General features: G+C 40.6%; 1 long non-coding RNA gene across 2 annotated transcripts in view; it reads left to right on the top strand.

Moving 5' to 3' along the window:
* The window catches only part of LOC118153749 (uncharacterized), a 94,240-nt gene that overhangs the window by 24,663 nt on the left and 42,460 nt on the right, over nt 1-27,117 (top strand). For both annotated transcript variants that reach the window (XR_013535654.1, XR_013535653.1), the window contains exon 3: nt 7,008-7,100. This is a non-coding gene — a long non-coding RNA (uncharacterized LOC118153749). The remainder of the gene's footprint in view (nt 1-7,007; nt 7,101-27,117) is intronic.

Here is a 27,117-nt window from a genome sequence, read left to right as displayed (position 1 = left end):
GAAGGTATTACGATATAACTTGGCCTCAAATGATGAGCAAGAGAGTATAAAAGTACAGAGAGAAGAACGTACATATTGTGTTTGAGTGATCATGGGTATTTAATCCAGCTGTATAAAAGAGCACATGAAGAGCCTTTTAAACATCAGAAGACATCATCATTGCTGTTGTTTTAAACAATCAATATTACTTTAGATAGCCTTTTCCTGGTGCTTTTTATTCCTTCTTGCATTTCTGGGCTTCTAGCTGGAATTCCTTTTACTTCTATCTGAAGAATTCGCTTTATGATTTCTTTTAGTACATGTTTGCTGACAATGAAAACTCTAGATTTTTATTTTTATGAAAATGTCTCTATTTCATCTTTAATTTTAAAGGTATGGAATTCCTCTATACCTTTCCCCACCCTTCTCCATTTCACCATTATTTTGCTGGGTATAAAATTCTCAGTTTGCAGTCATTTTTTTCTACTCTTTGAAGATGCCATTCTATCATCTGCTGGTTTCTATCATTTCTGTTGGACCACTTAGCTGTCAGTCTTTGCTAACTTTCATTGCTATTTGAAGATAATTACACTTTTTCTCAATCTTGCTGGTTTTAACATTTCTTTTTCAGATCATCAGAATTTTATTTTTATTTTTTTAAATTTTTTATTGCATTTTAGGTTTTGGGGTACATGTGCAGAACATGCAAGACAGTTGCATAGGTACACACATGGCAGTGTGTTTTGCTTCCTTTCTCCCCTTCACCCACATTTGGCATTTCTCCCCAGGCTATCCCTCCCTAGCTCCCCCTCCCGCTGGCCCTCCCCTTTTCCCCCCAATAGACCTCAGTGTTTAGTACTCCCTTCCCTGTGTCCATGTGTTCTCATTTTTCATCACCCACCTATGAGTGAGAATATGCGGTATTTCATTTTCTGTTCTTGTGTCAGTTTGCTGAGAATGATGTTCTCCAGATTCATCCATGTCCCTACAAACGACACAAACTCATCATTTCTGATTGCTGCATAATATTCCATGGTGTATATGTGCCACATTTTTCCAATCCAGTCTATTATCAATGGGCATTTGGGTTGATTCCAGGTCTTTGCTATTGTAAACAGTGCTGCAATGAACATTCGTGTACATGTGTCCTTATAGTAGAACGATTTATAGTCCTTTGGATATATACCCAGTAATGGGATTGCTGGGTCAAATGGAATTTCTATTTCTAAGGCCTTGAGGAATTGCCACACTGTCTTTTAGGTTTTGCAGTTTGACTAGGTGTGGTTTTCTTTTTATTCCTCTTGCTTTCAATTCACAGAGCTTCTTGAATTTGTGTCTTAATGCCTTCTTAGTTTGGGGAAATTCTTGGCTAGTGTCTCTTCAAATATGACTCCTGCCATATTCCTTGTTTCCACTCCCCTGGGATATTATTGACAATCATATAAGATCTTTCTTCATATCCCATATGTTTCTTACATTCTTTTCTCTGTATTTTATACTTTTTCCTCTGTGCTTCAGTCTGGATATTTTCCCTTGACCTATCTTCCAGTTTGCTAATCTCTTCTGCTGAGCCTAATACTGTTAAACTAATCTTTTGAATTCTTCATTTTAGTTATTATGTTTTTCCATTTGGGCTTTATAATTAATTATTTTTATTTATTCAAATTATCTGGTGGAATTCTTTCTTTAAAAATATTTTTTTGGTCAGGAGCAGTGGCTCATGCCTGTAATCCCAGCACTTTGGGATGCCAAGGCAGGTGGATCACCTGAGGTCGGGAGTTCAAGACCAACCTGACCAACATGGAAAAACTCTGTCTCTAGTAAAAATACAAAATTAGCTGGGTGTGGTGGCACATGCCTGTAATCCAAGCTACTTGGGAGGCTGAGGCAGGAGAATCGCTTGAACCTGGGAGGGAGAGGTTGCAGTGAGCCAAGATTGTGCCATTGCACTCCAGCCTGGGCAACAAGAGCAAAACCCTGTCTCAAAAAAAAGTTTTTTTTGTAGAGATGGGATCTTACTATGTTTCCCAGGTTGTTCTAAAAATCCTAATCTCAAGCAATCCTCCCACCTTAGCGTCCCAAAGTACTGGGATTACAGGCATGAGCCACGATACCCAGCCCATCTGTTGAAATTTTTTCATCATTTCATCTAATTCCTTAAGCATACTAGCCACAGTTAGTTTTTAAAAATTTGACTAAAAACAAGATTTTTTTTCACCTACAAATTGATTTTCATGGTCTCTTTTGTCTCTTGATTTTCAGTCATTTGATCCAGTTTTTTTATTTTTTTAACTGAATGCCAGACCTTGTCTATGAAAAATTATAAGACTCTAGATGATAGTATTATCTTCCACGGAAGAGTTTGCTTTTTTCTGGTAGTGAGATAGGCTTTGGGCACATCATCTTTATCCATGTAAGACTAGTTTGCCCTTACTTTTAGAGCATAGTCCTTTGAGAAGTCACCATTTAAAGCCTGTTTGTTCACCAGAGTACTTTCTTCTTGTCAGATGCTCAACTCCAATTTCTGTCTCTCCAGGAGCATGAAATTGCAGACACCTCTGCTTAGCTTTTTAGCCTCATAGTAGCTGCTTTTTTAAATTTCTTGATGTCTTCCTACACATGTGCAACTTAGGAGTCATCAAATGCCTAGATGTCCTTGCAAATCAGAAAGTCATACTCACTCCTCTGCTATTATTCAATTTTACTAAGGATTTTATAATCTTGAAGTTCTGACTACCTTGCTTGCTCTCTGATGTTCTGAAAGAGCTGTTGTTTTGTGTTTTAATCAAGTTTTATTGCTGTTGTCAGCAGAAGAGTTACTCATAACCAGAAGCAGAAGTAAAGCTATCAATTTAGAAATAGGGAAAATCTTAGCGTCCTTAAATAATTTTTAAAATCTCTCTCTCTCTTTCTGGTATACATTGACAGCCTATTTCTGAAATGAATGGAAAGAAAACGGAACTAGAATAGCCAAAACAGTTATGAAAATAATCAAAAAATTAGAATATTCATACAACTTGATTTTAAAATTTAATATAAAGCTACAGTGCTCAAGATAGTATGTACTGGTGAAAGGATAGACACATAGATCAATGGAACACAATAAAAAGTCCAGAATAGACCCACACATATGTAGCCAGTTGACTTTTGACCAAGGCACAAAAGCAATTCAACAGAGAAAGGGATCATAAAGAACTCTCCAACTCAACAATAAGAAAACCAATAATTTGCTTTAAGTGGGCATACTGGCAGTGGGAATAAATGTAAATACCATGAAGTGATAGCAGGCTTAGTGTGTTTGAAGAAGAGCGCACCACACAGGCCAATGCGACAGGCTAACAATAACATTTTTGATGCAAGAGACAGCCAAATATTTAAAAAACACAATATCCTGTGTCAGGAAACGTAAGAAAATGGATACTCCTCTCTCCTGCTGGTGGGAATGTAAACTGATACAGTCCTTTTGGAAGGCAGTTTGGCAAAATCTATCACAATTTCAGATACTCAACCTCTAGTTCTAGTCTAGATTCTACCATACACATGCAGGCACACAGATATATGAAAATGCATTTAATGCACACGTTATCAATAAGTAACTGGAAATACCCTGCCTATCAACAGATGGTTAAATAAATTACGGCAGCAGTTATATAAGTATGCACTGGGGTTTTAAGCAATCCAAGGAACTCTCAGGAACCCAAAAGTCTTTCAAAGGGTTAGCAAAGTCCTCCCTTTTTCAACTATATACCTATGTGAGTCTAAATTTTCTTCATTTATTTCAACCCAAATATATCACAACAGATTACATGAAGAAACAGATCTGAGAATCCTGCCAGATTCTATTAAGTCAGACATCAAAGATTTTTACAAAACTATTGATTTGACCCAAAGAAGCAATAGGACTCAAGTGTCCCTATGTGTTTTAGAAGCCTGAAGTCAGTGAGATAAAACTCAACATCAAGAATTTGAAGGAAAGTAACTTGTGAGGAAAGAATATAAAGAAAACACGGGTAGTTTGGCTAGAGCATGGTAATAATTAATTTGGTTTTCTGTTTTTCAAAAACTTGTATTGCAGTAAAAGGACATTTCAATGTGCTATTTCAATTTTTAGTAGCAAATAAATAAAGAGAAACACTAAAACTGAGTTCCCTCCCAAAATAAAAGATTTTTACAAAACTAAAAAAAAAAAAAAATAAATGGGCATACATTTGCATAGGCATTTTTATCAGGGAAGATATACAGATGGCAAATGAGCATCCTTTCATATATTTAGCACATGAAAGTTACCAAGGAAGTGCAAATTAAAACTACAATAACATACCACTACATATGTATTAGAATGGCTTTTAAACGACAATACCAAGTGCTGGTGAAGACACAGAGCAACTGGAACTTATATATTGCCTGTAGGAATGCAAAATAGTGTGGTCACTTTGGAATATAATTTGACAATTTCTTATATAGTTAAATGTGCACTTAACCTATAAACCAGCAATTTCACTTCTAGGTGTCTATTCAAGAGAAATGAAATCTTATTTTCACATTGTATACAAATGTTTATAGCAGCTTTATTCATAATTGCCAAAACTGGAAAGAACCCAAATGTCCTTTTGTTAAATGGATAAGCAAATTGAGCTGTATCCATACAGTAGAATACTACTTAGCAATAAAAACAAACTTTGATAAGTTTTCTAACTTTGATGAACCTCAAAGCATTATGCTAAGTGAAAGAAACCAGACTCAAAAGGCTACATACTCTATGTTTCTGTTTATATGAGGTTCTAGAAAAGCCAAAGTGCAGGAACAGAAAATAGTATGTTTAGTGCTTACCATGGTTTGGAATGGAGGGATGAGCTGACTAAAAGGGGCACAAATGAATGTTTTGAAGTGATGATATCTTGATTGTGGTTATGATTTCATGACTATATATGTTTGTGAAAACTCAGAATTTTACATCAAAAGAGTTTTGTCATTTTGAGAACAAAAAATAATACAAGGCTTGATCCTTGTCTTCTAAAAAATATCTTTCTGATATGAAATAAAAGATACATAAAATCACATAAAATGTGTAGTGAAATGAATTTTTCTTTTTTTGAGACAGTGTCTTGCTCTGTCACCCAGGCTGGAGTGCAGTGGCGTGTTCTCGGCTCACTGCAACCTCCGCCTCCCGGGTTCAAGCAATTCTCCTGCCTCAGCCTCCCAAGCAGCTGGAATTACAGGCACCTGCCACCACGCCTGGCTAATTTTTGTATTTTTAGTAGAAACAGGGTTTCACCATGTTGGCCAGGGTGGTCTCCAACTCCCGACCTCATGATCCGCCCACCTTGGCCTTCCAAAATGCTAGGATTACAGATGTGAGCCACTATACCCAGCTGTGAAATGAATTTTTACAAGGTAAATATTAATGAAACCCCACTAAGAGCAAGAAATAGAACTTTACCCCTACTCCAGAAATGCCCTCCATGTGTCCAATTTGATTCACAAACCCCTCTTTCCTCTCATAAGTAACCATTGTCCTGACTTTTATAGAAGTCACCTTGTACTTTCATAATTGTTTTTACTCAAATGTTCATTCCTAGACACTGTAGTTTAGTCTTGTCCATTAAAAAAAGTCATATGTTTTTAAACTCTCTTTTAAGCTATTGTTTCTCCTCTATCCCTTTGTTTTCCTTACAACTTATCAGGCTCTTTCAATTGGAGAGTTTCCCATGGTCTGAATTTGCTGATTGTACACTTGTGGTGAGATTTAGCATGTTCCTCTGTTCTCTGCATTTTCTGAACTTTGGCCGCTAGATCCAGAGACTGGAGCAGACTCAGGTTCTATTCCTTTCCAAAGTGTCTGTCAAAACTATAGTAGCTACATGGTGTTTGGTATTTCTCTTTTGGGGATGTTGACAAGAGACTGTTGTCAGGAAAGGCAATAGAAAGCATCTCATGTCTGTTTATTTATCTTCCGTGACTTTAGCAGCTATTGGAGCTTAATAGTTATACCTTTTAATTCACTGGCATTACAAAATGGTAATATGATTATTCTATCTTTTCTTTTTAATTTTTCATTTGTAAAACTATTGTAAGAAGGCACATCTCCTTATGTATTATTTGGTTACTCGGTGATAATAGGAAAGGCAAGATAAATGTGTGATTCTTGCCCCTTGTGCAAAAGATTTCAAAATAGTGAATTAGTTCCCTATTATCCTCTGAAGATAAGCATTTCTCTTTTTGGAACTTATTCTGAACTCAGTGGTTTAAACATATTTGATAGCTTTTAATTTATTGAAATTATTATTATTTCTTGAAACTCAAATTGCTCCATCTTTGGCCAGTAGGGACTTTTTTGTTTGTTTGTTTGTTTGTTTTGAGACGGAGTCTTGCACTGTTGCTCAGGCTGTAGTACAGTCGTGCAATCTCAGCTCACTGCAATCTCCATCTCCTGAGTTCAAGTAATTCTCCTGCTTTAGCCTCCCAAGCAGCTGGGACTACAGGCGTGCACCACCACACCCAGCTAATTTTTTTGTATTTTTAGTAGAGACGGATTTCACCATGTTGGCCAGGATGCTCTTGATCTCCTGACCTCTTTATCTGCCCGCCTCAGCCTCCCAAAGTGCTGGGATTACAGGCATGAGCCACCACGCCTGGCCCAGTAGGGACTTCTTAATCTTGGCTTCTTCATACTTTTAACATAATTCTGGTTGTCTTTATACATAACTTCCTTGCTATCTAGTTTGACAAAAGGTTCATTTCGTAAATTTCCCACCCTAGTCCTGGAATCAGCCACCTCTCCAAGATACACTGATTTCTTTTAAGGAGAAATGATATTTCAAGAACACATTCTGGGGTTTTAGGATATTCCTTGCTGCTGGATTGGCCATTGTTTTCAATAGACAGAATGGAGAGTATTTTCAATGGACAGAAAAAGGAAATGCACACATACAAATATATTTAAAGATTAAAATACTTCATGAGTTTATGTTGATAATTCCAATTCACATTCAAGACTACAGAGCTTTCTCTCTTCTTTTTCTTTTTAGACACATGGTCTTGCTATGTTGTCCAGGCTGGTCTGGAACTCCTAGGCTCAAACAATCCTCCCACCTCGGCCTCTCAAAGTGCTGGGATTACAGGTATGAGCCACCATGCCCTGCCTCATGGAGCTTTCTCTTAATCTCTTCTGTATTCCATCTGTATCCCCCTTCTTCCACACCAAGGAGCCTTATCTCAAGGAGATCGAGGTTTATAGAATGAGAATATCCCACAATTACTCATTGTTTCATTTCCTATTACATATATAACAATCTCAGAATAACAATACTAATAATATCACCAAAATGACTAATAAAAACATTTAAAAATTTTTGTATATGCTCCCCTTGATTTTTGATAGTTATACTACCTCTACATTGTCAGAGCACATAGCCATTTTATATCATACTCTCTCCCTTTAGCCCTCATTTAGTCTTAGTTGTACCCGTAACTATTAGTTTTATACTAGTTTGTACTAGTATTAGTTTTGTACTAGTAATATTAGCTTGTAATTAGTTGTACTAGCAACCATTAGTTTTGTACTAGTAACTATTAGTAACTTCTACAATTACTTTTGCACCAACCTAATATATTTCACACTCACCAGTAGTTCCTATGTTGATGTACCACTAGTCATTTTGGTTATATGATGCTTGTTCCCTAACAGATTACCCAAGAAGGGTTCATGGGAACCATATTCTCTGAGTTCCTACATGTTCATAAGTTTGCTTGTTTTCATCACACTTGACTCATACTTCCTTTCTTCAGTTACCTTCAAGATGTTGTTCCATTTTCTGATGACAATCTAAAAAAAAGTAAATCTGAAGATAATCCAATTTTCTTTTACTTAAAAGTCATATATCCTTTTCCTAGAAGCCCAAATACATTTTTTCTTTTTCATTAAAATCCAGCAATTGTACTAGAATTGACCATTCTGGATATTTGGTGTGCTGTATCGGTTTGTCATTTCAAGTCTTTTCTTTTTTCCTTCCTGAAAGATGTTAGTACTTGTTCTAGTCCTTACTTTTGTTTTCTTCTTCTTTGTTTATTTATTAAGATGAGTTTTCATTCTGTTGCTGAGGCTGGAGTACAGTGGCATGATCATGACTCACTATAGACTTGACTTCCTGGGCTCAAGCAATCCTCCTGCCTCAGCCTCCTAAGTAGCTGGGACTACAGGTACATGCCACCGGGCCTGGCTAATTTGTTTTCTTTAGGGACTTCTCTTATCTGTACTTTGGATCTTTTGTCATTCTTCAATATTTGTCATTTTTCTCTTAAATCCTTGTCTCTTTCTGAATTAAAAACATGTAAAAAGTACTTTCTTCTTTTTCACATGTTTCTCTTCGGACACTACTATTGAATTTAACTGCTCTTATTTTCTTTTTAGCTTACTCTTTAGTTCTTCAATTATTTTTGTTTTATTTCTAATTACTTCCTTATTTCTACTTCATTTCTGAATTTCTATACCTTATTTTTGTTATTTCATATCTTGTATTTTTTCCTAGTATCTTATCTCATTTGGAAGTAACAGATTACAGTTTTGATCTGTTTTGTGGATATTTCTTTCTGGGGTGCTCTCATTGCCTGTAGCTCCTTATTCCTTTTTTTTTTTCCTTGTAAAATATACGTGACCTTGATATTTTTCTGTTGCTTCTTTATTATTTATGTATTTATTGTGCCACTGCACTCTGCTGCCCAGACTGGAGCGCAGAGGCACAATCTTGGCCCACTGCAACCTCTGCCTCCCAGGTTCAAGCAATTCTTGTGCCTCCTGAGTAGCTGGGACTACAGGCATCTGCCACTACACCTGGCTAATTTTTAGTATTCTGTTGCTTCTTTTAATGTAGAATTCATTTTTCTGAACTTTTATTGTAAAAATTGCATTGAAAAAAAGTATCTTCACAGAACTCCCTCTCTTGATTTGGAGGAGTGTTAAAACATAAGGCAGCTTGCTTTATGATATTTCACTTTTTCGGTGTGGAGCTTCTCTTTCCCTCATCTTTTGTCCATGTCCTGTTCAGTTTTTATTCCACCCCAAGCAACTTATCTTTAGTGTGAGTCTCTGTCTGGCAAAGGGGGCCTGGCAAGTTGGTTGGGAGAGTTCAGAGGGGCAACGCATCTGCAGTCTCTTCAGACTTAGTCCCCATGGGCTTGACATTGGTATTGGACCAAAGCCCTACCAGTTTCAGCTGCTGTTCTCAGACCGGCCTGCCCTGTCTCCAGTGAATGCCTGTTGGCTATTTTGGGGTCCTCCTGTTCTCAGGCCCGTCAGATGCAGCTCCTTTATTCTTTCTCCCACACAGGCGCTGATACCATCCACATGTTTTAACTATTGGTGGTTTATCTCTGCTCACTTGTATTTGTGGGGATCACCTATCACCTAGTTTTGCAGTAAACACCACTCAGGGACTTTTGGTTTTTCTATCTAGTCATTCTCTCTTCTTTTTATTTAAGGATTTAGAAAGAATGAAAAACTATGCTGCTGATGCGATCAGCTTCCCAGAATCCTCTCCCAAGTTAATTCAATTATAAGTGTATTTTGTATGACAGTCCCTTGGGGAGACTGCTTGTAACTTATGGATGTTGACATCCTGCTTCTATTGAGGCCCAGGAAGGTGAAGGGCCTTAAATCTTAGCTGTTTATGATACCTCACTTAATGACCAAATATAAGGAAACTAAAATATAGTAAATTACCAACTCCCATGAATTTTTAAAAACATTTAAATTTAATTACAACAGAAATATTTCTGGGCATTTGGAGGTTGTTTTAACAATAAATAAAAGAAACCACTTATGCATATATTCTCAGAATTAACACAATGCAGCTTTCTCTTATGGGGTACATATGCATACATTACTTATGTACAATCTTCATAGGATATGATACATTTGCATATATTGCTGTAAATTTTACTTTCATTATACTACTCTTGTTGTCAGGAAATTGTAACAACTGGCAAAAAAGAAAAAAAAAGATTTTCAGTAGGCAGGCAGTCAATTGATAGCATCATTAGCTCTGACAGAGCGCCCACCCAGCATGGACCAGCAGAACTAGAAAAATTCCCAAGTGGTCATCTCATTCAGACCACTGCCTCAAGAATCTTTCTAACACAATGTGTTTTAAGTACAGACAATTGGCCAGGCGTGGTGGCTCATGCCTGTAATCCCAGCACTTTGGGAGGGCAAGGCAGGTGGATCACCTGATGTCAGCAGTTAGAGACTAGCCATCTCTAGAGATGGGTGAAAACCCATCTCTACTAAAAATAGAAAAATTAGCCAGGTGTGGTGGTGGAGGCCTATAACCCCAGCTACTTGGGAGGCTGAGGCAGGAGAATTGCTTGAATCCAAGAGGCGGAAGTTGCAGTGAGCCGAGATACTGCCTGTACTCCAGCTTGGGTGACAGAGCAAGACTCCACCTCCAAAAAAAACAAAAAACAACAACAAAAAAACCTGTACTGACAATTGTTAACAACTAACAGTATCTGTAAGACATGGGTTTTGGGTTTGCTATCCACTTTTGCTATCAGATGAACTAAGATGCAGTGGCAACAAGCGTAGCAGACAGAAACAATGCTTAAGCACGACTTCAAAATATATATATATATATAAAACAGAGTGATGGTAGCTAGGAAACAGCAGCACAGACAGTGCACTGAAGAGGAATCATTGAGGAGCCAGGGGTAACTCTCGGGTCGTGCTATAAGGCTACTCAAGTGGCATTACACATGGTTGCCATAGCTACAGAACTGCACAAGCTGTAGACACACGGAGCCTATGTACCCACCCACCCTCCTGCCACTGCTTTCCACACCTGCCCCTGTGAGTTTCCTACAGCTCCAGTGGAAGGAGGAAAAGACCATATGTCTTAAATCAAAATATTTTTTTCACTTCTAAAAATCAGAATACCAGAGATTCGGAGCAAAAAGCAATGGAATATGCTGATTTCCCAAGGGTCACGAGGCTTCAGAACATCTATTCAAGGATGAAAAACTAGCAACCCTCAGACACACACATCCATATCTACTGTACTGTGCCTTTTACCCTCTCGATTCCCCTCCTTGCTACACCGATCCTGTCTCTCTCTGCCTTCTCCACCCCCAACCCCCTGCCCTGACAGCAGCACCAGGGAGAGTGAGAACATTATTCAAAGGAATCCATGTGGACCGAAGTAGTGGAGCAGGGATTAGACATTTTGGTACTGGGTTTTCTTCCAGTGGGATTAAAGAAATGCTCTTTGATCCCACTGCCAGATTTAAGGCAAAACCAGGGAAAACTGAGGAAAAACAGTAGCAGTTGTTGGAGTTAGGGAATAGGAGAAGAAAAAAGATCAGAAGAGGAAAGCATCTTGGGTATAATTAGGGAGGTGCCTAGGTATCAGACTGGATCCGGGGATTGGGAGGTAGGCAGTAACAAACATGTCTTAAGGAGGCACCTGGGGGAACAGCTCATTTTCCCTGGTGTACTCTCCCTGGTAAGCCAGCTTCTCCCTAGGCAATTGAGGGACTGACTTCACATTCACAGTTATCAAGGTGAAAAAGATGGTTTAGGCACTTTCTGGTTCTGTATTTGGAATTTTAGATGAAGTGAAGTCTGCAGACCCTTTTGGCATGCATTCCTTCTCAGATCATGCCATAGGAGTCAACCCTGTCCCAAAGATGGAATATGGTGTGGCACAGAGGAAAGATGGCTTTACCACCTGCAGTGATTTCCCAGGGCTGCTGTCACAAGGCACCACAAACTGGGTGGCTTCGAAGGACTCAATTTATGTCTGTTCTGGAGGCTGGAAGTTTGACCATATTCTCTGCTACCCCGTTGGTGAATCCTTCCTTGCCTTTTCCTGGCTTCTGGGGGTTTGCCTACCATCCTTTGTGCTTCTGGGCACCTCTATTACTCACTGTGTGTCCCTGTCTCTTATCATCGTGTTCTTTTTGTTTTCTTTTTTTCTTTTCAGATGGAGTGGCTGGAGTTCAGTGGCATGATCTCAGCTTACCGCAACCTCTGCCTCCCGGGTTCAAGCAATTCTCCTCTTTCAGCTTCCCAAGTAGCTGGGACTACAGGCGCCGGCCACCACACCTGGCTAACTTATTGGTCAGGCTGTTCTTGAACTCCTGACCTCAGGTGATCCACCCACCTTGGGTTTCCAAAGTGCTGGGATTACAGGTGTGAGCCATCACACTTGGCCATAGTGTTCTTTTTTTAAGGACACCATCATATTGGATTAGGGACCCACTCTGCTCCAGTATGACCTCATCTTTACTAATTACATCTGCAACTATCCTATTTCTATTCTATGACTGGATCACATTCCCTCACATTCTGGGGTATTGGGTGGTTAGGATTTCATCATCTTTTGAGGGGAAACACAATTCAATTCATAACATCCATCCTATCTAAGTTCAAATCCAAGCTTGGGCACTTATCAGCTGTGTTATCTTGGATAAATCCCTTAGCTTCTCTGAGCTGAGGTTTTCTCATCTATAAAACGAAGCTGGTAGGAGGTCATAATATCCATCTCATGGAGTTGTTGCTGCATAGAAGAGTAGAAAAGGAAAGAAAAGGAGAAAATATAGGTGTACACATGGTGGAGAATGATAGGGCAGCCCTGTGAACTTGCTCTCTCATAGGAAGAAGTACTGTTGACCAAGTGAGTAAACACTAATGTATTAGGGTAAAGGATCAGGCTGTATGCTCAAAGGTGGGTAAGCAAATCTGTTCACATGACCCTGTGTGGGGTATTGAAAGTAAAGAGCAGACCAGGCACAGTGTTCATGCTCTGTAATCCAAGCACTTTGGGAGGCTGAGGCAGGCAGATCGCTTGAAGTTAGAAGTTTGAGACCAGCTTGGTCAACATGGTGAAATGCCTTCTCTACTAAAAACACAAAAATTAGCAGGATGTGGTGGCGCATGCCTGTAATCCCAGCTACTCAGGAGGCTGAGGCAGGAGAATCACTTAAACCTGGGAGGTGCAGTTTGCAGTGAGCTGAGATTGTGCCACTGCACTCTAGCCTGAGTGATAGAGTGAGACTCAGTCTCAAAAAAATAAAATGTCCAGGCACAGAGGCTCATACCTGTAATCCTAGCACTTTGGGAGGCCAAGCAGGGCGGATCACCTGAGGTCCGGAGTTTAAGACCAGCCTGGCCAACATGGGAAAACCTCATCTCTGCTGAAAATATAAAAATTAGCTGGGCATGGTGGTGCATACCTGTAACCCCCAGCTACTCAGGAGACTGAGGCCAGAGAAATGCTTTAACCCAGGAGGTGGAGGTTGCAGTGAGCCGAGATCATGCCACTGCACTTCAGCCTGGGTGACAGGGTGAGATTCCATCTAAAAAATAAATAAATAAAAATATAAACTAAAATAAAGAGCATTTGGTATTGTTTGAATTAAAAGGCTAGGGTGTCGATAATCTGTTGACTTTGCTACTAGGCTGCCTATGTCTAGCCCTGCTTTGTGATGAGGTCCACCCTCCAATGTGTCCTCAGGGTCCTTACTTCCTGTTATCCTTATGAGGTTCAGTAGTGTTGAGTGCAAACACTCTGTGGCTCATTTGTTCATTCATTCATTCAACAAATATTTATTGAGCAACTGAGGAAATATTACAATAAAGAATCCACGCTCATGCAGCTTCTACTAGAGAAGGAGAGACAGACAATAAACACATAACATGTTCATTTATAATACTAGATAAATAAACTACCTAGGAAGAAAATAAAGCCGGGTAAGACGATAGAACATGAGGGATAAAGTAGTCAGGGAAGGCCAGACCCTCAAGATAGAATGTAGCCATGCACGATGGCTCATGCCTGTAATCCTAGCACTTTCAGAGGCTGAGGCAAGAGGATTGCTTGAGCTCAGAAGTTTAAGACCAGTTTAGGCAACATGGTGAAAACCTGCCTCTACAAAAAAAATAGCAAAAAAAAAAAAAAGAAAGAAAGAATAGCCAGACATGGTGATGTGCACTTGTAGTCCCAGCTACTCAGGAGGCTGAGGTGGGAGAATTGCTTGAGGCCAGGAGGCCAAGACTTCAGTGAGCCATGATTTTGCCACTGCACTCCAGCCTGGGTGAGAGTGAGACCTTGGGTCAAAAACGAAACAAAACAAAAAGATGAATTGGAGCTGAAACCTGAATGAATTGAGAGTCATTGTGCTGTCTGTGTAATGAACATTCTAGGCAGAAGAATAGCAAAGGCAGACTTGAGACTAAAGCAAGCATGGTGTGTTCTAGGAGGAGCAGGAATACCACTGTGGTTGGAGAGTAAACATGGAACATTTAATGATAAAAATATGCAAGCCAAACTCTAGAGAAATTATAGAAGCCAGCATGACATAGAAACAAAAAATATCTGGGCTTCAAAGCCAACAAGACTTGAGTTCAAACCTGAGCCCCACCATTTATGGTTTTATGTACTTGGACAATCATCCAACATTTATGAGCCCCAGTTTTCTTATCTATAAAGTGGGAAAATAAGTCATTTTACAGGGATGTTGTAAAGTGAAAATGAAATTTCGAATGAGATTTGGAAGAGGACGGGCTTTGGAAGACAGATTTAAGTTAGAATTCTACTTCTTTACCTTACTCTCGCTGCAGCCATAAAGCTGAGACTTGTTTGGCCTCTCCACATATGAAACGTGAGTGGGAATATCATGTAATAGAGTTGTGATAAGGATTTAACTAGATGAAGTATGCTTTTATGTTTGGCAATTTCATTATGTTGTGTCTGATTGTAGATTTGTTTCTGTCCTTCTCAGGACTCAATATTCTCATTTAGTCCAAGGACTCATATCATTTTTTAATTCCGCAAAATGTATTAGCTCTTTGATATCTCTTGTCTCTGCTTGCCATCTTCCCTGTATCAGTCAAGATGAACTATGTTATACGCAGAACAAACAATCTCACTATCTTGGTAGTTTAAAACAATAAGATTTATTCCTCACACTTGCTACATATCCATTAGGGGTGGACTCTGCCCTGTGTTGCCCTTAGTCTGAATTTAGCTGATATAGAACAACCATAACCTGGAATGCTGCTGGTTGCCTTGGCAGAAGTAAAAAAAAAAACGAGAGAGAGAGAGAGAGAAAGTGTGTGTGTGTGTGTGTGTGTGTGTGTGTGTGTGTGTGTGTGTTATGAATTGTGCATTGAGTCTTTTTATTAATTTATTTTTTGAGGTGGAGTCTTGCTCCATCACCAGGCTGGAGTACAATGGTGTAATCTTGGCTTACTGCAACCTCCACCTCCTGGGTTCAAGCAATTCTCCTGCCTCAGCTTCCTGAGTAGCTGGGACTACAGGTACACACCAACATGCCCAGCTAATTTTTTGTATTTTTAGTAGAGTTGGGGTTTCACCATATTGGCTAGGATGGTCTTGATCTCTTGACCTCATGATCTGACCACCTTGGCCTCCCAAAGCGCTAGGATTACAGGCGTGAGCCGCCATGCCTGGGCCTATTTTTTATTATTTTATTTTATTATTTATTTATTTAGAAAAGCAACATGATTGTGACCTATTTTTTATTTTTTTAGAGGCAGGCTCTCTGTCTGTCACCCAGGCTGGAGTTCAGTGGTGTAAGATCATAGCTCACTGCAGCCTCGAACTCCTGGACTCAGGCAATCCTCCTTCCTCAGCCTCTTGTGTGCAATAAGTCTTAAATCATCTGCCCAGAAGAGACATGTATCACTTCCAGTCACACAGCACTGGCTAAAGTAATTCACCTGAGTTCCAGGTGGTGAGGAAGTATGCAAATATCCCATGTGTCCAAGAGGCTAGCAGAAAATATTTGAAAATCAGCAATAAGGATGTCACACTCTCCTTCTGGAACTCAAATAGATGCACCTTGAACCCTTTCATTCTATCCTCCATGACTCCCAACTCCTTCACGTTATTCCTTTATCTTTTTCCGAGCTGCATTTCTTAGATAATTTATGGCTTTTCTTTTCAGCTATGTCTGGACTACTATTAACTAACCACTGAGTTTTAATTTTCAAAAACTAGTTTTTATTTCTAGCTTTTTCAAATTCACTTGCTCTTCTTTAATACTGTCCCTTTGTTGCCTAATAGATTCTATTTTTTCTTTAAATTTCTACTATATTTTTTAAAATTTGAAAGTTTCTTTCAGATTGAGCTATTATTTCTAGTTCTAAGGGTATGAATCTCGAGACCAGCCTGGCCAACATGGTGAAACCTCATCTCTACTAAAAATACAAAAAGTAGCTAAGCATGGTGGCAAGTGCCTGTAATCTCAGCTACTCAGGAGGCTGAGGAAGGAGAATAGCTTGAACCCAGGAGGCAGATGTTGCAGTGAGCCAAGATCGATCCACTGCACTCCACCCTGGGTGACAGAGTGAGACTCTGTCTCAAAAAAAAAAAAAAAAAAAGTGCGAATCCTCTTCTGAATTGTTCGTGCTAACTCTTGAAATGATTTTTTTCTTGGCTAATGTATAAATTTTTATTCTAAGCTTATTTTCAATGAGGATGGTCCCATATGCTCTGGGTTAGAGGAATGTCCCTCCAGCACAGTTTTGCATTTGCCTCTGCAGAAGGCCCTTGGGTATCACTGCGGCTGGATAAATGTTCATGTTAATGCCTCAGCTAGGATCACAGAACCATATGGGAGGTGTGAGTTCAGGTCCAACACTCCATTGATGGGTAGAATGCCCTTGGGTTTTGCTTTCCCATTGCTAAATCTTTTCCCACACATTGCCTTGAGTTGATATTCAGCTTGGCTAACACTTCCAGAGGCTGGTTAGAGGAATTTTTGTAGCTCCAATTTTGCACATGGTATAGATCTTTGAGATTGGAGCTGGATGTTGGTTGCTGAGGCTCACTCTCCCTCAACACGATTCTGAAGCCTGCACTCTGCTCCTCATGCTTCTGTTGGAACCCCAGCTTCAGTAAGTAAGTAAGACCTATCTCAGACTCCAACATCCCAACAGCCATTCACTTTTTGTTCTCTCTCATTCTGGTTTTTAAAACTACTTTCATTTCTAGGACCTGGAGACACCTGTTACTCAATTTGAACTCTGTTATTTATTTAAAATTTAAAAGTTTGTTATTGTTTAAGCAGCATTTCTATGTACTTGAAATTAGGGATGAGGCTCTCCTAAATCACCTCAGTTCTCCATAGTGATTTTCCAGAATTTTCTATACCTTTTAAGATGAGCAACTTTAAAATGAATGAGTTCAGTAAGATGCTAGCTAGTAGGTTGTGAAGGGTCAAAAAGGGCGTTTTAAAGAGGGGAGATGAGCTTGTATATAATCTCAAGGAAAAAGAGCATGGACAAGGGAGAGATGGCAGATGAAAGAATGAGAGGGATGGGAACAAGGTTGGAATCAGAATACTTGGAATCTAGGGTGCAGCTAGAAGCATTAGCTTTGAACAGAAGAAATGGTACCTTTTCCTTAGTAACAGGAAAGCAGGAAAGAAAGGGTACAGGTTTCTGTCAGTTGCTGGAGGGAGTCTGGAAATTGAGGCCTGATACATCTGAGTTCTCTGAGATCAGATTTGAAGTAAGCCATGAAAATGGAAGCCTGGCTGGGCACAGTGGCGCACACCTATAATCCCAGCACTTTGGGAGATGAAGGTGGGCAGATCACTTGAGGCCAGGAGTTCAAGACCAACCTGGGCAACATAGCAAAACCCATCTCTACTTAAAATACAACAAATTAGCTAGGCATGGTGGTGCAACCTGTAATCCCAGCCACTTAGGAGGCTAAGGCACGAGAATTGCTTGAACCTGGGAGGCAGATGTTACAGTGAGCCGAGATGGTGCCACTGTGCTCCAACCTGGGTGACAGAATGAGACTCCATCTCAAAAGAAAAAAAAAAAAAAGGAAGCCTGGAGAGTGCTGAAAGTTTACATTATCAGCTGCGAGGAATAGGAGAGAATGTCAAATACAGACACATAAAGGAACTTCCAAATAGACAAGCAGGTCACTCTGAGGTTGGAAGCCATGCACTGACAATGCCCCCGACACAGTGGGTGGGTAATATGTTTTCCTGCATCTCTAAACCACCCACATGCAGGAGCAGAGAAGTACATGGCAGGGTTGGTTGAAGGTTAGAGTTTGCAAGGCCGCTGCAGATAAAAGACAGGCAGGTATAGGAACAGAGGATGGGAAGAGCATGGCCGAAGAGGTAAAACAGGAGAACTTAGCTGACTATGAACTAAATCTATCCCTGAATAGCAACAAAAATAAAATAGGCCAGGCATGGTGGCTCATGCCTGTAATCCCAGCAAGCACTTCGTAAGGTTGAGGTGAGAGGATCACTTGAGCCTAGGAGTTTGAGACCAGCCTGGGCAACATAGAGAGACCTTGTCTCTACATAAAATTTAAAATTAGCTGGGTGTGGTGGCACATGACTGTGGCCCCAGATACTCAGGAGGCTGAGGTGGGAGGATTGCCTGAGCCCTGAGAGTTGAGGCTGTAATAAGCCATGATCATGCCACTGCACTCCAGGCTTGGCAACAGAGTGAGACCCTGTCTCTAAAAAAGGAACAAACTGCGTTATGGTTAATGATAAGCCCATGGCAAGGTCAGACCTCTGGAAATGGCAGCATCATGCAGGACAGTGTCACTTTTGTGACCAGGTGTTCTACTTACCTCTTAGATAACAATTTCCCTGTTGTGGTGGTGACAACTACTCTCTGTTTCCACTAATCTTGATATATAGATTTGCTGAGTCTCCATAGGTTTCTAGTTCAAACTCCCCAAGAGAAAACATGTGGTTGGTGTGGCCAGTATCCACTCTTACTGGGCAGAGCCCTTGTACTAGGTTGTCCCATCGGCCTTTGACCTTTGGATCAAGTGTCCAGCTTTGGCCAATCAGTTGAGGCATGGGTGATGGGATTACATGGCAGCATGTACTTGATGCAAGAGACCTCTCAGGAAGGTCTAAGGCTTTCCACAATCCCTTCCAGAAGGAAGAAAATAGCAGGCAGCACTTTTCTCATAAACATTTCTCCTCCTGGACTTTATAATACGTCTCTACCCATTTCTCCAGCTCTCACTTCTCTCCAATTTGGGTAGCTGGACACAGTTCAAAACATTTCCTCTATAGAGCACCTAATTGTGTAAGTTGCATATGTTATGTTTTTGCTTGGAATTTACTCCGCCTACACCTTTCTATTCACGTATACACATAAATAAGCTCTCACACTCTTTTTTTTCCGAATCTCTGCCTCCCATTTTGAGGAAGAAATAAATTATTTTCTACACATAATTTTCTTTTTGGCATGTCTACATTAACACTAGTAGTGTAGAATCTTCTAATGTGTGATGAAATGAGTAGTTTCAGTTTCAAGGTGGGATTTTTACCACCTAATGTTGAACATTCTGGCAATATCTATTAATTTAAATTATCTAGAGCATGGCTCCATAAACTATCTGTAAAGGGCTTGATGGTAAACTGTTTAGGCTTTTAGGCTCCAGCCATCTACTGTCCGTCACAACCATTCAGCTCTCTCACTGCAGCATGAAAGCAGCCAGACAGTATGTAAATTATTGAGCATGACTGTGTTTTAGTAAAACTTTATTTACAAAAACAGGTTATAGGCTGGACTTAGCCAGAGGTCTGTAGTTTACCAAATCCTGCTCTAGAGGATAATTATTTATGGCTTCTGCTATTTGGCTGGGTGAACAAGAGCTGAATCTCCCAATGGTAGTGGTTTTTCTAACAGATGGCATGGTAGTTTACCGTACTGTTGACTTTCTTTATGTAGATCAAGCTATACAGTGATAAATAATTGAAGGTCACCTCATTGCACAACCCTAGAATCATGCAGTGCTTAGCCTGTGTGGCCATATGCAGTAGCGCTGAATAGATTTAAAGTAATCTGGCTGGGCACAGTGGCTCACAGCTTGTAATCCCAGCACTTTGGGAGGCTGAGGCAGGCAGATGACCTGAGGTCAGGAATTCGAGATCAACCCTAGCCAGCATGGTGAAACCCTGTCTCTACTAAAAATACAAAACTTAGCTGGGCGTGATGGCAGTTGCCTGTAACCTCAGCTACTCGGGAGGCCGAGGCAGGAGAATCACTTGTACCCAGGAGGCGGAAGTTGCAATGAGCCAAGATGGTGTCACTGCACTCCAGCCTGGGCAACAGAGCAAGACTCTATCTCAAAAAAGAAAAAAAAGATTTAGAGTAATTTTTTGGCAGTTCCAATTTAAGAGAAGATTAAGGCAAAAGAACAGGTTCTGTGTTCATTCATTTATCCATTCAGCAAGGTTTGCTGATCTCTGTTATTGGTTCAGACAGTGCGACTGCCAAGACCACATAAATAAACCAAACAAGGTCTTTGTTCCTAAGGAGCTTATGGTCCAGTTAGATGTATTGGTTTCCTAGGACTGCCTTACAAAGTACCACAAACTGGGTAGCTTAAAAATGCAGAAAATCATTGTCTCAAGGTTCTAGAGGCAAGAATTCTGACATCAAGATGTCAGCAGGGCCATGCTCCCTCTGCAACCTGGAAGTGAGAATCCTTTCTTGCGTCTTCCTAGCTTCTGGTGCCTTCTCTGCAATTCTTGGCATTCCCTTGCTTATAGCTGCAGCTCTTCCATTTCTACCTCCATTGTCACATGGCATTCTCCCCTTGTGCCTCCATGTGTGTGTCTCTTTTCTCCCTATTTTTTTCTTTTTTTTTGAAACCTAGTCTCTCTTTGTCACTCTGTTGCCAGGCTGGAGTGCAGTGGCATGATCTCGGCTCACTGCAACTTCCACCTTCCAGGTTCAAGCAATTCTCCCTCAGTCTCCTGAGTAGCTGGGATTACAGGCACGCACCACCATGCCCAGCTAATTTTTGTATTTTTAGTAGAGACAGGGTTTCACTATGTTGGTCAGCCTGGTCTCAAACTCCTGACCTCATGATCTGTCCACCTCAGCTTCCCAAAGTGCTGGGGATTACAGGTGCGACCCACTGAGCCTGGCCCTCTTCACTTCTTATAAGGACACCAGTTATATTGGATTAAAGGCCAACCCTACCCCAGGATTACAGGTATCATTAACCCTACTGCAGTATTACTGGTATAATTAACTACATAATGATACCTGCAAAGGTCCTATTTCCAAATAAGGTCCCATTCTGAGGTTTTGGGAGTTAAGACTTCATCATGTCCTTCTGGGGGACACAATGCCATCCATTACATAAGGTAAGAATAAATATGAAAAACTATGGTAGCCATGATGGAAGTCTACATAAGGTACAAGGTGAAGGCAGGGATGGGGAGATCCATTTTATCTTGGAGGGTCAGGAAAAATTCTGTAGACGAGGTGAAGCCTGAGCAGATTCTGAAAAATGATGCAGGGTGTTTGCCAGGCACATAATGAGGTTGTAAATTGGGTCTGGGGAGTGGAAGAGCATCCCCACAGGAGCAGAAGCAGAGATGACAGTGTAACAGCCTGTTTCATAATGTTCCCCCACAGCCTGAAGGGGGTTTAGGCTTCCCGCTTTCCAGAGAAATCAAGGTGAGATCCTAAACACCTTGCCTATCTATGACAGTTATTTGAGATGAGAAGCAGCTCACTGGAGGTGGTGGGTAGGGGTGATCTAATAGGAAGGCAGAAGGCTAGGTGGCAGGTGACTAATGAAAGGTACATTTGCATGATAAACATGCTCTTTTTATTTAGTTTGACTGTTATAGATTAATAAAATGGCAACATTATCTAAAGAGGCCTTGAATAACACTTCACATAAGTTGGAGAAAACATCAATCACATATTTCAAAAAATAAGCACAGCCAGCAGTGGCTTGAGGAAGCAGTAATGGAAGCATTGATGATGACGGGCCTTCCCCAGGCCCATCACCCATTTGCAACACTGGGGGTTGTTCCTGCCCAGGCACTGTGCTAAGTGATTAAATGTGTTCTATTTCATCATCCCCAATTTACAGATAAAAGCTTGGAGGGTTAGAAAGATTAAATACATTGCCCTACTCACACAGCTGGTGATTTTACTTCAACGATCATCTAAAAAAAAAAAACATAATAAATGTATCAACTAGGATTCTGCACTATCCAGCGCAGTAAGCCATTAGCCACAAAGTGGCTACTTAAATGGAAATTAACTAAAAATTCTGTTCCAGTTGTAGTTGTCCCCTTTAAGTGCTCAATAGCCATGTGTGGTGAACAGCTACCATAGAATATTTCATTAAGAACAAGATGACAGTCCAGGCGCAGTGGCTCACGTCCTGTAATCTCTGCGTTTTGGGAGGCCGAGGCCAGTAGATCATTTGAGGTCAGGAGTTTGAGACCAGCCTGGCCAACGTGGTGAAACCTCATTTCTACTAAAAACACAAAAATTAGCCAGGCATGGTGGTGGGCACCTATGATCCCAGCTACTCAGGAGGCTGATGCAGGAGAATGGCTTGAACCCAGGAGGCAGAGGTTACAGTGAGCCAGGATCACACCATTGCACTCCAGCCTGGGCGAAGGTGCAAGACTCCATCTCAAAAAAAAAAAAAAAACAAAAACAGAACAAGATGACCACTTCATAACTGAGGACTGCCTCATGATTTCACTCATGTTTGCAGGTGTTTGTAATCAAATTGGCATGGTGTACCATTCCCCAGTTGTCCCTGGCAAAAGAGAAAAGAGCAGAGTTGGCCACTGTATGTGAGTGATGCATTGTTACCGCATTAATGAAGGTAATCTAATAGTTCAAATAAAGAAAAGTTTAGAGAAGTCATTTTATAAATGCACCAAAATCAAAAGAACTTGCCCTGTGGCAATCAGCAGTCTCGTGTTTACATTGTAATCTGTTGTTTAGTTCAGCAAAATAACATCATCCATCTCCTTAAATTAGTATTGTCAATTTAAATATCACTGGCCCTATAGTTCTGTTTAAATTTAATCTGAAACAAAAAAGCCTTTGGTTTATAAAAACTGTAAGTACGAGGAGTTTGTACCTGGTTTGATTTCTGTGCATTTTAAGATAATGCTATACTCAAAATATTGGGAGGCTGAGGTGGGTGGATCACCTGAGGTCAGGAGTTTGAGACCAGCCTGGGAACACAGTGAAACCCATCTCTAATAAAAATACAAAAAAATACAAAAATTGCAACAGGCACCTGTAATCCTAGCTACTTGGGAGGCTGAGGCAGGAGAATCACTTGAACCTGGGAGGTGGAGGCTGCAGTGAGCCGATATTGCACCATTGCACTCTAGCCTGGGCAACAGATCAAGACTCCATCTCAAAAGTAATAATAATAAAAATAATAACATTATACTCAAAATAATTTCAGCAAACTTAAGCATCAGTAGAGAAATTTTATTCACCTTTAGAAGGGGTTGTTATAGTATTCAAGATTGAGAAATAATGATAGCCACTAGGACAAGGGAGCCTGAACACACACACATGGTCACAGGCCCACCAAGCTTACATGGTTGTCCAGTGTCCTAACAGATCTGATTAACTGGGACACTCCTGGCACCAGAACTCTGTAATCCTACCAAGGGATGTATTATGACACCAATGCAGCAGCTGGCAAGGCTTCACACTGATGAAACGTTTTCCTCCCTAAGTTTCTAATCACCTCCTTGTTTTAGAATTCAATTAATAAGATTTGATTTACACTATTCATAAATACAGAATGTTCCACCACCCCTTTGTAGCTCTTAATACTCAGAAAATGTTTGCAGCAAGCAAGGAGACCACAAAGCAAGACTTCTACTTCTCATTTTCTGGCACATTTTTTCTCTGTCTTAATCAGACCCACTATTCTCAAGCACCTCACTGGTGGGAAATGAGACTCGAGAGCATTATTTTCGTATTACCACTTCACAATGTTTTGCCAAAAGATTTTTGTATCTTTTCACTTAATCTTCAGCCTCCAGCTTTCCCCTTGAAATCGACAGATGAATTTCACACTCGCTAAGGCAAACACCACTTTCCTCACAATAAATGAGAAATAGAGGCCAATCTAGGCTGGGCCATCTCACTGGATACACCCCAGGGCTCCTGATAGCTCAAGTTGGTCTTGTCACTGTGATTGCAATAATCAGAGAAGCCTATTCAGGCAATTTCTGTGCCACTGGGGAAGTAAACTATTTTTAGCGGGATTGTATATTACATGGAGACCCCTTATTTATGTTGTTGTGCTGTATATGTATCCCCAGAAACTTGCCTGGACTTCTTGCCGCTTAACTTATCTCTGAAAAGTACATGGTAAATAGCCCCACTATTTCCTGCAAAATAAGACTTAAAGAAGACATAGTTTCTTATGTAAGTGGAAGATAAGCTACAAAAATCCTATGAACCAGAAGGATACTGTAAAGTGCTAAGAAAAACTGCTTAGCACCTTTTAAAATACCCAAGGATATGCAAACTAACACTGAGAAAAGTTCTAAAAAATACCTCCCTCCCCTGGAGAAGGTGTTTCCGGTTGTTTCGATAACTAAAGCAATCTTTTACTCAGATTTCGCAAGTGTGGTTAATTATAATGGTTGAAATTCAATTATGCTGGGCAAGTAATAGTACTCGCCATTTATTTGGCTCTTACTCTATACCGAACACTATGCCAAGCTATTTATACACATTATCTTATTTATTCCTTATAATCGCTTAGAGAAGGTAGGTAGTATTATTATCTGCATTTTAGAACTTTATTTATTTATTTTTGAGATGGAGTCTCGCTCTGTCACCAGAATGGAGTGCAGTGGTGCGATCTCAGCTCACTGCAAACTTCACTTCCCAGTTCAAGTGATTCTCCTACCTCAGCCTCCCAAGTAGCTGGGATTACTAGCATGCACCACCACCATGCCCAGCTAATTTTTGTATTTTTAGTAGAGATGGGTTTCACCATGTTGGCCAGGATGGTCTTGATCTCTTTACCTTGTGATCTGCATGCCTTGGCCTCCCAAAGTGCTGAGATTATAGGTGTGAGCCACCACGCTGGCCTGAGATTTTTTTTTTTTTAATGGAGAGGTTTAGAAATTTGCCTGAGGTCACATAGCTACTAATGTTGGAGTCAGGATTTGAACTCAGAACTTCCTTAATTCCCAACCCCATAGTCTTAGCCCTCAAGCAGTAATACTCTAAATAAAGTATAATAAGGATACATATAATGAACTATAGTCCAGTTGATTTGTTGCTTCCCCTTAAATTAAGCATCCTCATTTTCACTATCTGCTTCTAGCTTCCAGGAAAATGCCAAGACAAGATTTCACTATGCAGATTTGATAAAGAAAATATGGTACCTATCCACCATGGAATACCATGCAGCCATTAAAAAGTACAAAATCATGTCTTTTGCAGCAATCTGGATGCATCTGAAGGCCATTATCCTAAGCAAACTAATGAAGAAACAGAAAACCAAATACCGCATGTTCTCGCTTAGCAGTAGTAGCTAAACATTGGGTACATTAGACACAGGGATGGGAACAGTGGATACCGGGGACCACTAGAGGGGGAAGCGAGGGAAGTAGGCAAGGGCTGAAAAGCTACCTATTGGGTACTGTGCTCACTACCTGGGTGACGTATTCACTTGTATTCTAAACCTCAGCATCATGCAATATCCATATACCTTTGTAACATGTACCCCCAGATTCTAAAATCAAAACTAGAAAATAAATTTTCTCCCTCAGCCTCCCGAGTAGCTGGGATTACAGGCGCTTGCCACCATGACCAGCTAATTTTTATAGTTTTTAGTAAAGACAGGGTTTCACCATGTTGGCCAGGCTGATCTCGAACCCCTGACCTCAATCCGCCCTGGCTCGGCCTCCCAAAGTGCTGGGATTACAGGTGTGAGCCACCACACCTGGCCAGTTACAGATCATTCTTAAGTTATATCTCAGGATGTTGGCAAGTCAAATGTCCTTCACAAAGTACCATTTTCCTGCTCTTAGTTGAAAAGATTTGGCCCTATGTTCTCAAAGCACATTCATTTACAGTCAGTGTTCTTATTAAGAGAACCGATGCCCCTGTGCCTCCCAAGAGGAGTTCTCAGCCACGCTCAGTAACGATGACTTCACTTCTCCAGTGGGGTCACCTTTGTGGGAGAGTTCAGCCACCAACGGCTGGCCAGCCACAGAAACCATGACTGAGGACAGGAGCAGAATAATGAATTACCCACTTGCAAATTCAAAGGGAAGATTGAGAGCCTGGATTTTTTCCAGGTCTCTTGGTAAGCATCCTAATTTCTGTCAATAAAAAAATCACTCATCTTTAACAAACACAGGCCAAGTTTGTGTTCTATTTTAAGAAGATGTTAGCATTTATACTAAGCATTATTAGGTAAGCTTTGGTAGTTAACTATAAACTCCAAGCTAAACTGTTTTAGCAAAAGCAGCTATCCCCGCTCACCCTAATATGGAATGCCTGATGTTTGTGATGAACATGTCTAAAGCTGTATTTGCACCATGAATAAAAAGGCATTGCCAGGCAAATAAATAATGTCTACACATTTGCAATTTATGAAGAAATGAGGATGTTACATATGAAGGGAAAAACATGTCTTTTGCTAGGGACCAAATTGCATGTCCCCCCAACTCACACGCGGAAGCTGTAACCCCCAGTGCAACAGTAGGTGGAGATGGGGCTTTTGGGAGGTAAGCAGGTTTAAATGAGCTCATGAGGGTAGGACCCACATGTTGACATTGGTGCCCCACCCCTTTTTGTTTTGAGACAGGGTCTCATTATGTCACCCAGGATGGAGTACAGCAGCACAATCACAGCTTGTTGCAGCCTCAACCTCCTGGGCTCAATGGATCCCCCCATCTCAGTCTCCCACATAGCTGGGACTACAGGTGCACCACCACAACTGGCTAATTTTTGAATTTTTATTAGAGACAGGGTTTAGCTGTGTTGCCCAGGCTGGTCTTGAACTCCTAGACTCAAGTGATCTGCCCACCTCAGCATCCTAAAGTACTGGAATTACAGGCATGAGCCACTGTGCCTGGCCATTAGTGTTCTTATAGAAGGGATACCAGAGGGCTGAGCATGAACATGCCTGTAATCCCAGCACTCTGGGAGACTGAGGTGGGCGGACCACAAGGTCAAGAGATCGAGACCATCCCGGCCAACATGGTGTAACACTGTCTCTACTAAAAATATAAAAAATTAGCTGGGTGTGGTGATGCGTGCCTGTAGTCCCAGCTACTCAGGAGGCTGAGGCAGGAGAA

The sequence above is a fragment of the Callithrix jacchus genome, chromosome 5 (assembly GCF_049354715.1).
Source record: "Callithrix jacchus isolate 240 chromosome 5, calJac240_pri, whole genome shotgun sequence".
NCBI lineage: Eukaryota > Metazoa > Chordata > Mammalia > Primates > Cebidae > Callithrix > Callithrix jacchus.
The sequence above is the reverse complement of the archived record's forward strand: the minus strand, read 5'-3'. Positions and strand labels throughout refer to the sequence as shown.